This window comes from Cardiocondyla obscurior, linkage group LG13, assembly GCF_019399895.1.
Source record: "Cardiocondyla obscurior isolate alpha-2009 linkage group LG13, Cobs3.1, whole genome shotgun sequence".
NCBI classification, from domain to species: Eukaryota; Metazoa; Arthropoda; class Insecta; order Hymenoptera; family Formicidae; genus Cardiocondyla; species Cardiocondyla obscurior.
The window spans coordinates 3,817,895-3,832,508 of record NC_091876.1 but is presented as its reverse complement, the minus strand read 5'-3'; positions in this window follow the sequence as shown (position 1 = coordinate 3,832,508).

Here is a 14,614-nt window from a genome sequence, read left to right as displayed (position 1 = left end):
TCTCTGTTTAAACGCGTTGCAGATTATTTTCGCACTTTTGTGCGCGATTCTTGTGAATTTTTAAAAGCGCCGATGAGCAATACCGTTATTTTTGAAGAATCAAAATTAATGTTGATTGCGGATTTATTTCGGATTATCTGCCGTTTGTTTTGCAATACCGCGATTATTATTACTCTTTATTACCCGTCAAATGTTATAACAGGCTATACGGAGCACAACGGATCAATTAATAATTTAATCTTTATATACAAACTGTTGGGTTACGCGGCATTGTATATATTTTGGATTATTACCCGGTGGAGAGAGCGGATCGAATAATTTTTGCTACGATATAAATACGCATCACATTACTTTATACAGAGAACGTCGCGTATCGCGTGTGTTTCAATGATATTAGGAATCAAATCAGTAATAATGATGATATCAATATATTGGGATATTAATACTTTTGCGCGGCAATTAATCGGAAATGAATCGGAAATGAAGTTTTTGCATACGCGAGAGGGGGTTCGAATAACAATACGCTGGGGGTTTTTCATCGCGCGATAAGATTTATTCCGCGATTGAACTTCCGCGAATGTTAATTAAATAAAAATGTTACTGCGGGCCGGGGCTGTTTAAATCCACATTTGAAGCTGAGAATAATTGAAAATATTGGAAAAACTGTTATATAATTTGGTAACGATCGGTCTTCGAATCAGTTCGAATTTAATTACCTGTCAATCGGCAGCTGCGTCAATTATAGCGAGTCGATAATGCGCATTTTGATATAAACAAGGAGTCGTGCCGGTCGGTTACGAGTGTGCCTTTAATTGATAACGCGATTAATTATGCATTCGGACTTGCAGCGCAACACCACTTTGCCAGGTCAAACAAGGGTGGCAAGCCGTCCGGAATGCGGCATGCAAAGTGCAGCTTGCGTGCGAAACGGTTGTGACCTAACGTAGCTTTCGCTAAAAGCGCTTAAATTTATAATGTACCGACGTTATTGGCGAGGGACCGCTCGCAAACACCGATTTTAAGGACACTCCGAAAGAGGTTCCGTTTACGCGACGTTGTTGCTCATCGAAATATTGATCGCAACTTCTTTTTTCTAATTTCTAATAAATAGCGTATAAGCAGAAAATTACGATATATTAATCGCGGTAGTATGTTCGGAAAAATTTTTTTCTTTTCTCTTTTTTTTTTTAAATAAATTTATATAACAATCAGGCGTCAAAATCAGCAGTCGTCGTTTGATGGGAAAACAAATTTAATATTTAATGACAATTTTAATTAATTACATTTATTATGAATATTAATATTTTTCGCGAAAAATATCTGAACAGTTAAAACATTCGTGAGGTTTAACGCGTAGATTTAAAAGATACATTTAGCAGAAACTGAGCGTCGTTGGGAGTCTCGTCTTTTATTCGCTCATTTCTCGCTCAGTCTTGCACCGAGGGCATTTAAAGGGAGGGAATGAACGGCATGATTAAGACGTAACTCCGAAAAGCGAAGTCCATTCGCGCACAGTCCGCTCCCTCGCGATACTACAATGGGTGGAGAAGTAACGGGAAGTTATAACTGCCGTCTCGTATCGCGCGCGACCGGGAGAGAAACGAAGACGGAGGAAAAGAGTGCGATGTAATACGCGGAAAATTTGTAAAGAAATTCGACGGGCGTCGAGGGAGCGGCAACTTCTCGCGGTGCCACGAACCGCTGCTTCAAGAGAGTCGTTAACGACACCCCGCGCGGCTTTAAGAACCGATATTTTCGTTCATTGTCAGCGTTTATGACGCGTCGGACTCGCGAAAAGAAAACGCGCATTGTCGTTCCCAAAAAACAAACGCTGTAATAAAATATTAATAGTAGTTAAATTATTTATCAACGTTTGTCTGAAACAACGGAAATATATTTTACTCTATGTTAAGAAAAAAAAAAGAAAAAAAAAAAAAATTAAAGTCACATGAACGTGTCGCTTTGAATTCGGAATCGCAGGTGAGGTTGTTAGCGCGAAGGGTGAGACTTGGCATTGTATCTCGGAGTACGTCTTAAGTGTTGGTTTATTGTTATCCGCACCCGGTGGGCAAGCTGCCCTTACATATTTAAGACAGCCCATTAGCTTCTAGTGGTGCTCGCGCTGTGAAATGTCGGGTCCTTGGACGCGTACGTGCTCTATCGCGGTGCTTCGCCCGCGCTCGGTTTCGACACGCGGCCGAATTATAGAACATATTCCGCATAATTGCGCGCCGACGGGCTCGCCGATGATTGATGATTATCCTTCGATCTAATCAATCAATTCAACTTCGCCGGATGTGCGGACAATATGACGCTCGTTAATCGATCGAGGCGAGAGGGTTAAAACTATTAATGCGCAAAGCGCTATGATTTTTTTCTTCCCGGTTGTCTTCCCGGGGAGAAGCGACAGGGATCTGCCAGAAGCTTGTCGTTTTATAAAATTATCAGTAGGTATAAAAGAAAAAATTGCACTGTCCTCAAGTTTGTTTAATTTTAAACATACGTTTGCGTTTCCTCGTGGATAGGTTGCGCGTTAAAGACTCGATTTTCAGTAAAGAATAAATTTTCTAGGCTTGTAATTTTTATCGGAGTGTTACAGCAAGGGTCCGAAGTACGTTTTAACCGTTCGTCCATCGTCCTTGATCGCTCGTCGTTCTCGCGAAAGAATCTCACGCGTCTTACAAATCAGGATCGTAAGGGAATGTCGGCGGCCGCAATCTTAACGGGCGAAAACGCGTGGTAGGCGGACTCATTAAACTTTTCGTCGTTTCGTCCTTCGGAGAATCGTGTCGGGAGCAACGGCTCCCACGGGAACAGCAGTGCGGCGCGATTATACCGACCGCTTCGCTTCGAAGGAGAGGGAAGGATTATACGGCCGCGCCGCGTAAAGAAGAAGGGGTTAAAACGCCGTCTCTCCTTTTCCCTTTATCTTTCTCTCTCTTTCTCTCTCTCGCGCTATCTTTTCTCTTTCTCCCGTTACGGAGAGAATTCGAATGCTCGAACGAGGGAGGACCGGTGCGAGGAAGGACCCGGGCAAGGAGAAAACGAGAGAGGATCATCTCATCCGACTCTCCCGCCTCCTTCTTCTCCTCGGCGTAGCTATCCCGTTTGTTGCCTTTGTCGCGGCCGTCCGCCGGGCCCAATCGCACGAAATTAATGTCTCGCCATTATTAGCAGAAGTTAGCCGACTCCGAAGAAGTTGCCACGCCACGGGTATACTTTCGGACGGCGGGTCGGGGCGGGGGAATAAAAATAGAGAGTCGTCGAGTGGAGTTATAACTTCTGGCCTCTGATCGCGCGCGCGTGTTGCTATCCTGTCGCCCCATGTTTCTTCGTTAATGCAATTGCCTGTCGGCGAGAGGTTCTCGGATTAGATGACACACGAGGCTCGCATCTTTTCCGCGACTGACGGCACTTCGTCCGATTCTCTTAAAGCCGCTATCACTTTGGCACGAAAGATTGCGAGGAAAAATATATTTTGCTATTCTTTGAGACTTTAATTCTAATAAGATTTAATACACCGGTTTAAGTTTCGATGAGAGTTAAATTTTATATTTTTTTTTTTTTATTTGCTAATATTGAAGGATTTCGATTGCACGACAGAGGTTTAATGTCTCGTCGTAACGGATACGCGAGAACACGGTTCGTCATCTGTATCAATTTCGAAACAAAAGTGCTTACATGGCATAACGATGAACATCCCCTAACGCGATGTAATGTCTTCGTGGATGGAAAAATAACTGTGCGAGCGTCGTAATTAGAACGCGACGCTGGAAAACGTCTCGCCCCTTCGCGGTGGATAATAGAGCGAGAACCAGTCGTTACCATAAATTCTTAATCCGAATCGGCGGTAAAACTGAAAGTTAACCAAGTTCGGTACCATTAGCCGTAACAATGCCCGTAGTAAGTTCTTACGGTAACGATGCTGTAACGACGCTTTCCGGAACGTGGCAATTTCTCGCGATAAAGTCACCGATGGGACCTACAAGAATTAAACTCACTCGAAGGGCTGGATCGGCAAGCGTCAAATACGTATTAAATTTTTAAGCCCGCTGCACCGTGATAGGGTTTAATTGTGCCAACGATGAAACGCCTAACAATAAAGTATACGTTTTATATACATGGAATACTCTTCATATAATTAACGATTCTATTAGAAATAATTCTACGCGAAGGAACAAATAACATGAAAATAAAATTAGCGCAATATCGGAGATACAGTTTGAAGTTTTATAGCGAAATTGATGCAGGACCAAGTTTTTCATTAGACGAGCGTGAAAGATATTGTTTCACGGAATAACCGCGGGCCGCTCGCGCGAGTTCGAACCGCAGCAGATTATTCGCGTGGAAATTAGTCAAAACTAACAAAGGCCTCGGCGACCCGACGCTCGCGCGGCATTCGGCAATCGCGGCTGAATCGCGATCGCGCAATTCCACAAACGGGGCGATTCGGCCCTTCGGACAAAAGATGTAATAATTCCGCCCCTGTTTTCCACCGCGCGCCACCCCCGCCGCCGTCATCGTCCCCGCGACGTTTCCCCAACCCTCGCGAGAAACCCCTTTGTTTGCAAGACAAACAAGAATCGTTTGCTCGCAGGAGTCAGCCTCGGTGGAGGTTGAAGGACCGATTCTCTCGCTCTTTCGCCCGGGAAAGGGCGGAATTTTAATTACGGAAATATTACCCGAGACTATGGATATAATTGCATTAGCCGATTTTCGAGTAAGGAACCTTCGACAGAGGTATGCGGCGAAACGTTATCTCGTATCTCGATGTCGTCGATCCAAATATTTTTTTTATGGCAAAATAATTTTTTTTTTTTCTGCGGTCCACGCAGGTCGAGTATGAGAGCGAAAAATATCGGCGGCTCTCGTGACGAATGATTTCGCTTGTTTTTAATATATCAACGGCGCGAAATGTCGTCGATAAGCCGGCCGAACGGTATCGTAAACATTTTAATTAAAGCCGGCGAAGGATATTTAATTTCGAATAATTAATGATCGTCCGTCGAAATTCATGCGTCCCCGACAAAAGCCATCGCCCTCTCGATTACTCTTGATTTTCATTACACGAGTCAACAGCCACGAGGCTGACGGCTATTAAGCGCCCCTTTTTTTTTTTTTTTATCCCCCGCTGCTCCGAAACGAACTTATGGATTCTCGGCGAGCGCCGGAGATTCAAATACGGCTCGCGACACATTTTGTTCTACGCTTTTGTAAAGAGTATTTCATTAAACCGCGAAACAATACGCTTTGTAATAAAACTATCTTTCATCAAGTATCGTTCGACATGTCATACGTACTTAAAATACCGTTTCTTACTTAATGTCATTAAAAAAATAGTGACGCAAGAAGATTCGTGAAGTTTTGTCCTTATATTCGCTAATTTTAAATACGAATTAATATTAGTTTATTATTTTTTTTTAAACTTAAAAGATCGACCGGTCGTCTTTAAAAGATTTACGAAACTACTTGCTCTCACCCGCGGTGCGGACTCGTGCGATAATTACGCGTGCATGTGACTTCATGCGCGACTCGGTTGAAAAACGCGTAATGACGTTACGACATTACGTCGCTGATTCTTTTACTATATTTACGCAACCGTGAAATCCGATCTCGCGGGCAACTGGCTGAAAGATGAACGGAATGGTAGGACGAGGCTCGGCGGGGGCGCGTTTTCGAAACCGCGCGCGCCAATTTTCTTTGAACAACGGCCCCGCGTCTTTCGCTCGCACGTAGACAATACGCGGCGGATTCAATAAAACCGCAACAATAAGGGTGAAAACTGCGAGACTGGCGGAGGAATAGGGACAGAGGCCGGGGGAGGGAACAAGAGGGAGGGGGCTACGGCAGCGAGTTGTACCAGCGCGAGAATGGGAAAGCCGAGGGTAATTTGAATGAAGAGACAAGAGACAATGCGTGGGCGAAGCGCCCAGAACAGAACGCCGGGGCGGAGAGGAAGTATTCCGCCGGTTAGACGGGAGGGCCGGGGAAAAGAGGGAGGAGAGGACGGGTGAAAACAACCGCGGAATCAAATTAGACACGGTGGCGAGGGTGGAGGAGGAAGGGAAACGACGGCCCGAACCGCGGGGCGCGGCACGGCGGGGTAATTATATTTACAAGTGGCAGTTCTCGAAAACAAAGGACTTCAAGATTGCTCGATTCATTCAAGAACTCCCGCAGAAGAATCGCCCTGCGTTCCGCCCTTCCGTCTCTTCTCGCGGCGCGGCTCTTTGAGCGAAAATTCGTCAAAGTAGCCTATCTAATGTCACATAAAAAGAGCGAAGACGATCCGGTAAATCTGTAGACTAATAATAAGACTTAAAATTGCAAGGAATAAATTAAATTATAATTTTCCAGTAGTGTATGTCGAATATAGATTATTACTCAAGTCAACCGGATGTTGAACATTCCGAAATTGAGTCCGTAATGCTATTAGTAAATGAGATCTCAGGCAAATATCTTTACCGTTCCGTAGATCTCGATTTCAAATTCTCGCGGTGATTTTCGCGAAAGATTGGTCGTTATTGACTTAATTGCAAATCGAATAAAGCAGCAGAGCTAAAATTAATCTTTGGAAGGAATCTTCATTCTGATATCTCTCGCGTTATTATCCCAATTTAATTTTCGGTAATTTTTATTTTTGATAATTTCGTAATATCTGATAATATCGTAAAAATTTTTTAACGATTTCATGAGCGAGTGTCCTATCAAATTGAACTCCTGATACGTAAGACGCTGTTAAAATCTCATTGTTACACTTAAAAGTGCTTCCTTTTATTGATGTGAGTTTACCTTTCCCTCTTAGTATTTCTTCTTTTTAACGCCGGTTAAATAATTTATTTCCGAACGTGTCGCGCGATTGAAAAAAGTATTTACTTTCGAGCGGGAATGGAACGGGGATAGGCAACTGAGTTTTTTACCCTCACGATTTTTCAAAGGCTTCCCGTCTTTCTCGCGACGAAGCCTTTGAACCACCCCGAGCGCCTTTCGCGACGCCGGTCGAGATTCTTTCCCTTACGCGAAAGACCATAAAGCAATTAAGTGGTATTTGTTCGCCTAGTTCCGCCGAGATTACTTCAGCCTCGCGAGCAATGACTCGGGCTAATCAAATTACTTTTTATGAAAACGCCGCTGGGAAACAGTTTCTCTTTTCGGCGCGACGTTCGCATTTCTCCGCGTTTTTTTTCGTACGAAAATTACGACAAGGTTCGTTTCGAGGTTTCTTTCGCTTTTGAGAAATTAATGTTGCACTTTTGTTCTCAAAATTTAAACGGTCAGCTAGTGTTTAAGTTCCATTGGTGAAATTGAAATATTATACTTTGCGAAAAAATGCGTTTAACAGGTAGCTCTCTCCTTTTTTTTTTTTTTAATGTGCCGACGTCACGCGCATCGTTGCTGCTTATCGCAGAATCGCGGAGCGTCGCATCTAGCCGCGTCTCTCGTCGTCCTTTTTAAATCCACCCCTTTTCGTTATGTACGAGCACGACGACAGTCGTGCAGGGAAATTGTTTGTCCGACTGACGACATTTCTCTCTCGCCCTCGGCCACCCTCGCGCAAGATAGACGACCCTTTTCACATATTTTCATATGTATATATCCCGCCCCGCGCGGAACAAAGCAAAATGAAAAGATAGTTCGGATGCTTTGACTTCCGCTTACGTGTGCATACTTTCGCGCGTACCGTTGTTACGTTATTCGCCTCTCTATAGCCGGCGAGCAATATTATAAGTATCGACTGAGAGATGCACAGGCCACCGTCGCACTCGTCTCCCTTTTCCACCTGGCAGTTGCACAAAAGCGACAGGAATCCTTACTGAAATCCACTAATAAATTCTTCGAACACCCTCGTCACGGACATTCGATCGATTTATCGCCGTCGTATACCTATTTACGCGTGCTAAAATTTATTTGCTATTTTTTTTTATTCCGTTAAAATTTGTTTTACGGCTTGCCTTAATTACCCGAGTGGATATTAAGCCCAACATTTGTCTAATGATTAACTAGTCAATCCGTGGTTTAACTCGTGACTGTCTAGCAAAATTATCCCGCACTGAGCTGGAAGTGCAACGATTAAAACATTTAGGTATTAAACAATTATTACTGACTGACAACGAGTTAGAAAAGTTAGGTATCTAAACGTTTTTCGCCGCGTACTAGCTTACTGCACGTTCTGACGTATGCTAAGATACGTTCGACTACCGAGTCAGCTGGCTCGCCGGTCGTCGCTCACGTTGTGAGCACGTGCGTTACATCAGCCGGCGTGATCCACGTGGAGGACCGCACGGCGGGCCCGGAGGTCAGCGGCCGCGGCAGTCGAATGCACGCAGAGATAGGTCAAGTACTTGCAGTTGGCTAGTACGCGGCGAAAAACGTTTAGATATTTAGCTTTTCTTGTTCGTTATTAATTCCAGTAATAATTATTTCGCTACATGGCTCGCGTTGGACAGTGGCCAGACGGATATTAGATAGATTTAATTTTTTAAACGACACAATCTTACTTTTTTTATATTCTGTACGTTAACGGCTGGACGCTATTTAGATAGTGACTTAATAATAAATATTTTATTGCAAATTTTTGCTAGTATCAAGGCTGGTCCATTAGTTGCAAAAATCAGAATAGTTAGATGAATTTTCACTCGGAGTAATAACGGCCGCGAAACGAATTAATTACGACCGATGTCTAAATCTGGCTTGGTCGTTATCGGGCGCGCGAGCAGAACGCGAACGAACGAAAGGGTGCTGGAACGCGGCTGAAAGCTCGGACATTTGACGCGCGGCGTTATGGAATTTTTGCGGAACGGCCTTTTTTAATTGATGCAATTCAGACCGGCCGCCGGTGCCACCTGGCGCGCTCGTAAAACTTTTCGTCGCCTTTCGCGCGCGCGAATTCGAACCCGCGCTGCCTCCCCGCCGTTGCCTCGTCTATCCTTCGCCCTCATCATGGAAAAACAGTCGGCGAGGGCACTCCTGGGACACATCAAGCTTCCTAGGAACTGTTCCGCCGCGTGGAATTATGCTGGTCCTTAGGCGAGTAACCCTAAGCGCGCTCGTAATCTCGCTCGCGGGAAATCTCACGCGGAAACGAAAGAACGATATCGTCTTCTCATTTGCCGTGAGGATTGATCCGATCGACTCTTTCTGTTTGCCACACTCGCTTCTTTTTTTTTTATCTTCATTATTTTCCACGGTTAATTTCATTTAACGTACAAATAAATTGCTGTCTTCGGCATTATTCGCAGACAACAATCCCGCGACGATAGAAACGGCGAATCTCGTCCGTCTCAAGAAATGCGCGTGCAAAATTGCGCATCCCAATCGCGATAGCGCCGCGGGTTTTCCGGCATTAACGAAAAGCGGTGCCCCGCAACCGAGTTTCGCTCATCTCGTCCCTCCCCCCTCGCCTTTCCCCCTCGGCATAATGAAAAGCTTAGCAGTTGGTTTAACTTGGCTGAGGATTAAGTTTACCTCGTTTCAAGGGTGCCAGAGCAGCGTGGAATTTCTACCTCTTATTTTTCCACCTCCGCGCCTCGGCGCTGGAAAAGAGCGCGCGGTAGGTATTTCTTAATTAGCAGCAAGTATCTCGTCCGACGGAAGTTGCCTTATTAATTAATATTACAGAATAGAGACACGAGGGTAGGGGGAGAGAAAGGCAGAGAGAGAGACGGAGGAAGAAACGAGGTGAGAGCGAGGGAGATTGACGGATGCGAGGGTGGGAATACTTCTGCGAAACGCAACTTTCGCTTATACGATTATGCGGTCAAGATAGCCTCTGGATTATTCTCGTTAAAAGAAAAAAATAATAATAACGTACTATATAATGTAGTGTGTATTGCGGAATGCGATGAATAATCATGGAACTCTGTACGACGCATGGCACGAGATTAAATCTTATACTATGTAAATGTTAACCGAGACTAAAATATAAGCTAAAACGTCGCGTGCTCTCAAGGGATACGGAGAGATATGCTAATCTCATTTAAACTTAAGCCTGAGAAACGGCGCAGAAATAACGGAGTGACGATGACCTATATATAACATTTTATTTTTTTTCTCTGCCGTTAATTACGAGGTAAATATAAAAATACCAAACGTTGATACTTTGAGCTCTCACGCGAGTGTCTGCGGGAGAAAAATGCCGTTTTTTTAAGTTCGTAAGACCTAATATCATACGGAGCAGAACGTCTTGTCATTTACACGTCACTCAGGGCCCATGGAAACTGTTCACCGTGCCATTTTGGCCACATTGTTTCGGCTATTCGCTTAATACGGCCGTTAACGAGCTCTCGCAAAGATAAATTCGCGTCTCAAGAAGTGTCATTAACGAAAGGGTCGAGTGTGGTATCGTTGGGGCCGTTCGTTGCGGAGGAGCAGTAAAACTCGGGCGAAGAAAAAAAGGGCCGGCCAGCGCGCGGAAGAGAGCAACTAAATAATACGGTCTCTCGCAGCGGATATTCGGGAAGTTAACGTCGCGGGAACGGAAAAAAAAAGTAAGGAAAGAAAAGAAAGTACGGCCGGGTGTCGCGCGCGAGACGTTTTAATAAACCGAGTTGGCCAATCAAAGTACGGAGTTAAGGAGCTTTCTTGTTTTTTAACGACCGTTTTTACGCTCGCTTAAATCACACGCCGCTGCCGTCGCGCCGTTCGGCTCGCGAAATGATGGGGCGGAAAGTGAACGTGGGGGATGCCTCGCTCGTGGAAAGCACTCGGAATTCAGAAAGGCGCGGTGAGATTTTTACGAGTGAATGGCGATGAGAGAGAAAGAGAGAGAGAGGGAGAGAGAGACGAGGGGATGGGATTGCACCGAATATTTGCAGAGATTCACCGCTCTGATCTTGTCGATCGTATGCACCTTGACGCGACAATGTTTTCCACGTGGATAAAAAAAACAAAACGCATTAAAAAAAATGTATAGATTTTGGTTATTGGTTAAAAATAATTTTTAAAAACTTGTGTTTTGTTGCTAATCTATGTTTATTCTTACATAAAATTGTCAGGATTATTAAAAGGTCAGTCTTTTTCGGCGGTTGTTATTTCTCGTGAATCGGAACGAACTACTTTGTGCCACTGCATCGACGGCGGACAGGTGGTTATTTTAACGCTCGATAAGCGCAGACGGATGCGCACATAGGGATGCAGTTATTGGCACTTTAAGCGTAGACTTTTCATTCGCGGCCTCTATAGACTCGCTCGCGGCGTACCGCAAACTACCCATTTTTCATTCAGTCAGTTAGATGAATGATCTCACGTTGCGAGAGCGCGCACAGAAGTCCGTACCCGAAGCGTATCGGCGTTTTGTTACGTGGGAATAAAGTCGATAATATGCATGTCGCTGATCGCGTGTGAAGGTTTTGCGCAACGCTTAGGTAGCAGGTAGATGTTATTTCTATTACAAAAGAAAAGAACAAGACTCAGAAGTTCTCTTAGTTTTCTCGAGATTTTATAGAAATTATTTAATCAAACGGTTCAAATGAACGAGAATATTACGCAAATAACAAATAATATATATAAATGTTAAATTATTGATTTTTTGTTTGCTCCGATACCGTCCAATATTTTTCGGGACCTCTTCTCTTCAATCTTTTCGTTGCTGCTCCTTTGTCGTGCTCACATGCGAAATTCGCTCGCGTATTTGCAAAATTATTAACGCACAAACGACAGATCTACGCAATTGTCCCTATTTAAAAAAGAATTGTAAAGATTTCATTGTCGCCCGACTGTTACCAATTTTCCGCGATGCTAATTGATTCTCTTATGCAAAACGCGGAACAGGAAGTTGTAATATATCGGGCGTTTATTAATAGCACGTATATCTCCCGCAAGATTTATGCATTTGAAATTCATTGGGAATGCAATACTGAATCTTGATTGTATATTTCCGCACGGTTCATCGCGTTTTAATTACCCATTAACTCGATTCTATTGATCGCGTCTCGCGGTATTAAAGTAGCCGATGCTATTCTCAAATTCTTCGTCAATGAAATATTGCGAATCGAAGTGGTAAAACCCCTTCATCCGCGCGTCTACTATTTAATCGATAAACACGGTAATTAATTTGGAGCATTTGATAATTATATATTCGACACGCGGTTATATTTTATAAAATATATTTCCCAAGTGTGCATAAATGTAACAAAATAATGGGAGTCCGGGAAATAAATTTTGCCGGAAAAAAAATTCGGACGCCGCAGGAAACGATATCGCTCTCCCGTTATCTTTCTCGTGTTGTTTCTCGCGCGATCGATTTCGGAACAAACTTTGATAGCGCCGGGCTTCGACTTGAGGCTCGAGCTAAACGAAGTCTCTATTTACGCACCCGGCACGCACCGTATGCTTCGATCGCGGCGGGCGTAAAAAATATATATTTTACCGAAAGCCTTCGCATGCCGCCTTCATTTACATTCGTTCTCGCTCTACCTGCACGCGGAAGCGGCGCGTCAGCGCGCATTTGCGAATGACCACGGCCAGGACGGGACACGTGCTTCCCCATCGGCGGCCAGATATTATTTCAGTCGCCGCATATTTCCGCAAATGAATTTTATGAAAACAGTTTTTGCTCTTTTAATTAATCGCTCCTCCGTCTCCGCGCCGGTCCTCTTCGTGCAGATCTCGCGAGGAGCAGCCGGGACGGCTTTTAATAATAATATTGTTTCAGAGCCCGCGCGCTCGCTCGCGGAAAAGTGCCGCGCGACTCTCATTTCTCTCGCAATCTCCCGACGGGATACGTGATTTGCGTGATTTAACGCAAACCCGCTGCGACGTTACGTCGCCCGACGTACGTACCTCTCCCCCCCTTTTTTTTTTTTGTCCGCGACAACGAAAGGGCGTCAGGAAAAATTGCTGGCGAGCAGATAATAACGCTCGTTTCTCCCAAGTTGCTCGCGGGGAGTTTTGCGATTTCACCGGGGTAATTTGCTCGCCATTAAACACGGGGAGGGGGGGGAATGGTCCGTGCGGAAATAACGATTCCACGTAACGAGAGAAGAGAACGCGATTCGATGCGCACTTCCGACGGATAAATAAATACACTGGCAATCACGCCTGTCTGTTCGCTCCTCTCGCGTGATGTCTGCGCGGTTTAAAACGATATAATTTCTGCACGCGTTCTGCACGATATTATATTGCTTTAAACAGCGCTCGTGTTGTCCAAATAAATATATTGCAAAAATTATTTATTAAAGACGTGATAAGGGAATTTCAGCAATTTATAATTTAAACTCTATTTATAATTTTCACACTCCGTGACGCATGCTTTATTCGAGTATCTGTTGTACGCTGAACATCGTGTACCGACGAGCTTCGCATGTATCGCATGTATATACCGCGCCGGCCGGATTGCCGAAGACTGATTTTTTACATGTGCCGCATGTATGTACCGCGCCGGCCGGATTGCCGAAGACTGATTTTTTTTTCGTTCTCTCATCTCCTGCCTCTGCCGTCTAGGGTTACGTACGTTAGCCGCTGTCGCCGCAGAAAACGTCATATCTGCTTTTTAATGTACCAAAAACGGCGCTTAAAATTAAATATTTCAGTGTTTTGTCTCGAGACTTAACGAGTCAGTTAAAAGCGAGGCTAGTCATTTTCCCGCAAAAGCAAAACGATCGACGCGACGAGGGGAGCTAGCTTTTCGTTCGCGCTCGCAACGAAACGCCGCGTTTTATACAAACAGGCGTAATCGACAGCCAATTAGACGGTCGGGCGATCGTAGTTAGGCGTACCTCTGGACGACTAGGTGCGCCCCGGATAATCGTAGTCATAAATAACGTTTATCGTGGGGGGAGGAGATGAAGGAGTCGAGGGAATGCCCGTGCTCTAATTGCCAATGATTACCGCGAGCCGTACGAGGAAAAATTGCCAATTTGCATCGAATGCCCGGGCCGTCTCTCTCGTTTCCCGCTTCGTTTACTTACCATCCGCCCGCCGGATTATAGATAAGCAGTTTCGCCCCGTGACGTTAAATCACCTTCCGTTATCCGGCAACGGTCGTTCCGCCAAATTCCTCCCCCGTCGAGATACGTCGATATTAAAAAGCGGCGCATTAATTCTCGGAGAACAAATTGCCTCGCGGATGGTGTGTTTTATGGATGCCCGAGGAGTCGCCGCGGCTGGCTGGGCTTCGATCATCTTCCATTACGCATTTATTTGAGCGAAATCCGTCCGGGACACCGTTGGTACAAAAAGCCTGCATTAATTCACGCCGGGTGTATTAGGGCGGCCTTCTTCTTTCCAATTTTCGATCCCGCGCGTTTCCGTCTTGGAAATATTCACCACACTGTTGTAGCCCGCATCAAGTATTAAACTTAACTCCGCGTTAGCAATACTCGTGAACTCGGGCGTTGTAGAGAATGGGAATATTGCTCCTCTTCGCGGGCTCGTCATAAATTCGCGATGTTCAGCCGAATTTCGAGTCAATTCGTGCGAATCGCGTGCCCCCCCTTTCGCGATCTCCTCCGGTCGCTTCCTCTTCCGTTTCTTCGCCTCGCCTTTTTTCGGAGAGGGTTCGCGTTCGCACCCGAATAGAGTTGGACGCAGCTCTCCTGAATACACAATGCGATTTATTCGAAACGCGGCATATAAAACACAAAGGACCGCGTATGATTGGTAAATTATTGAGGCG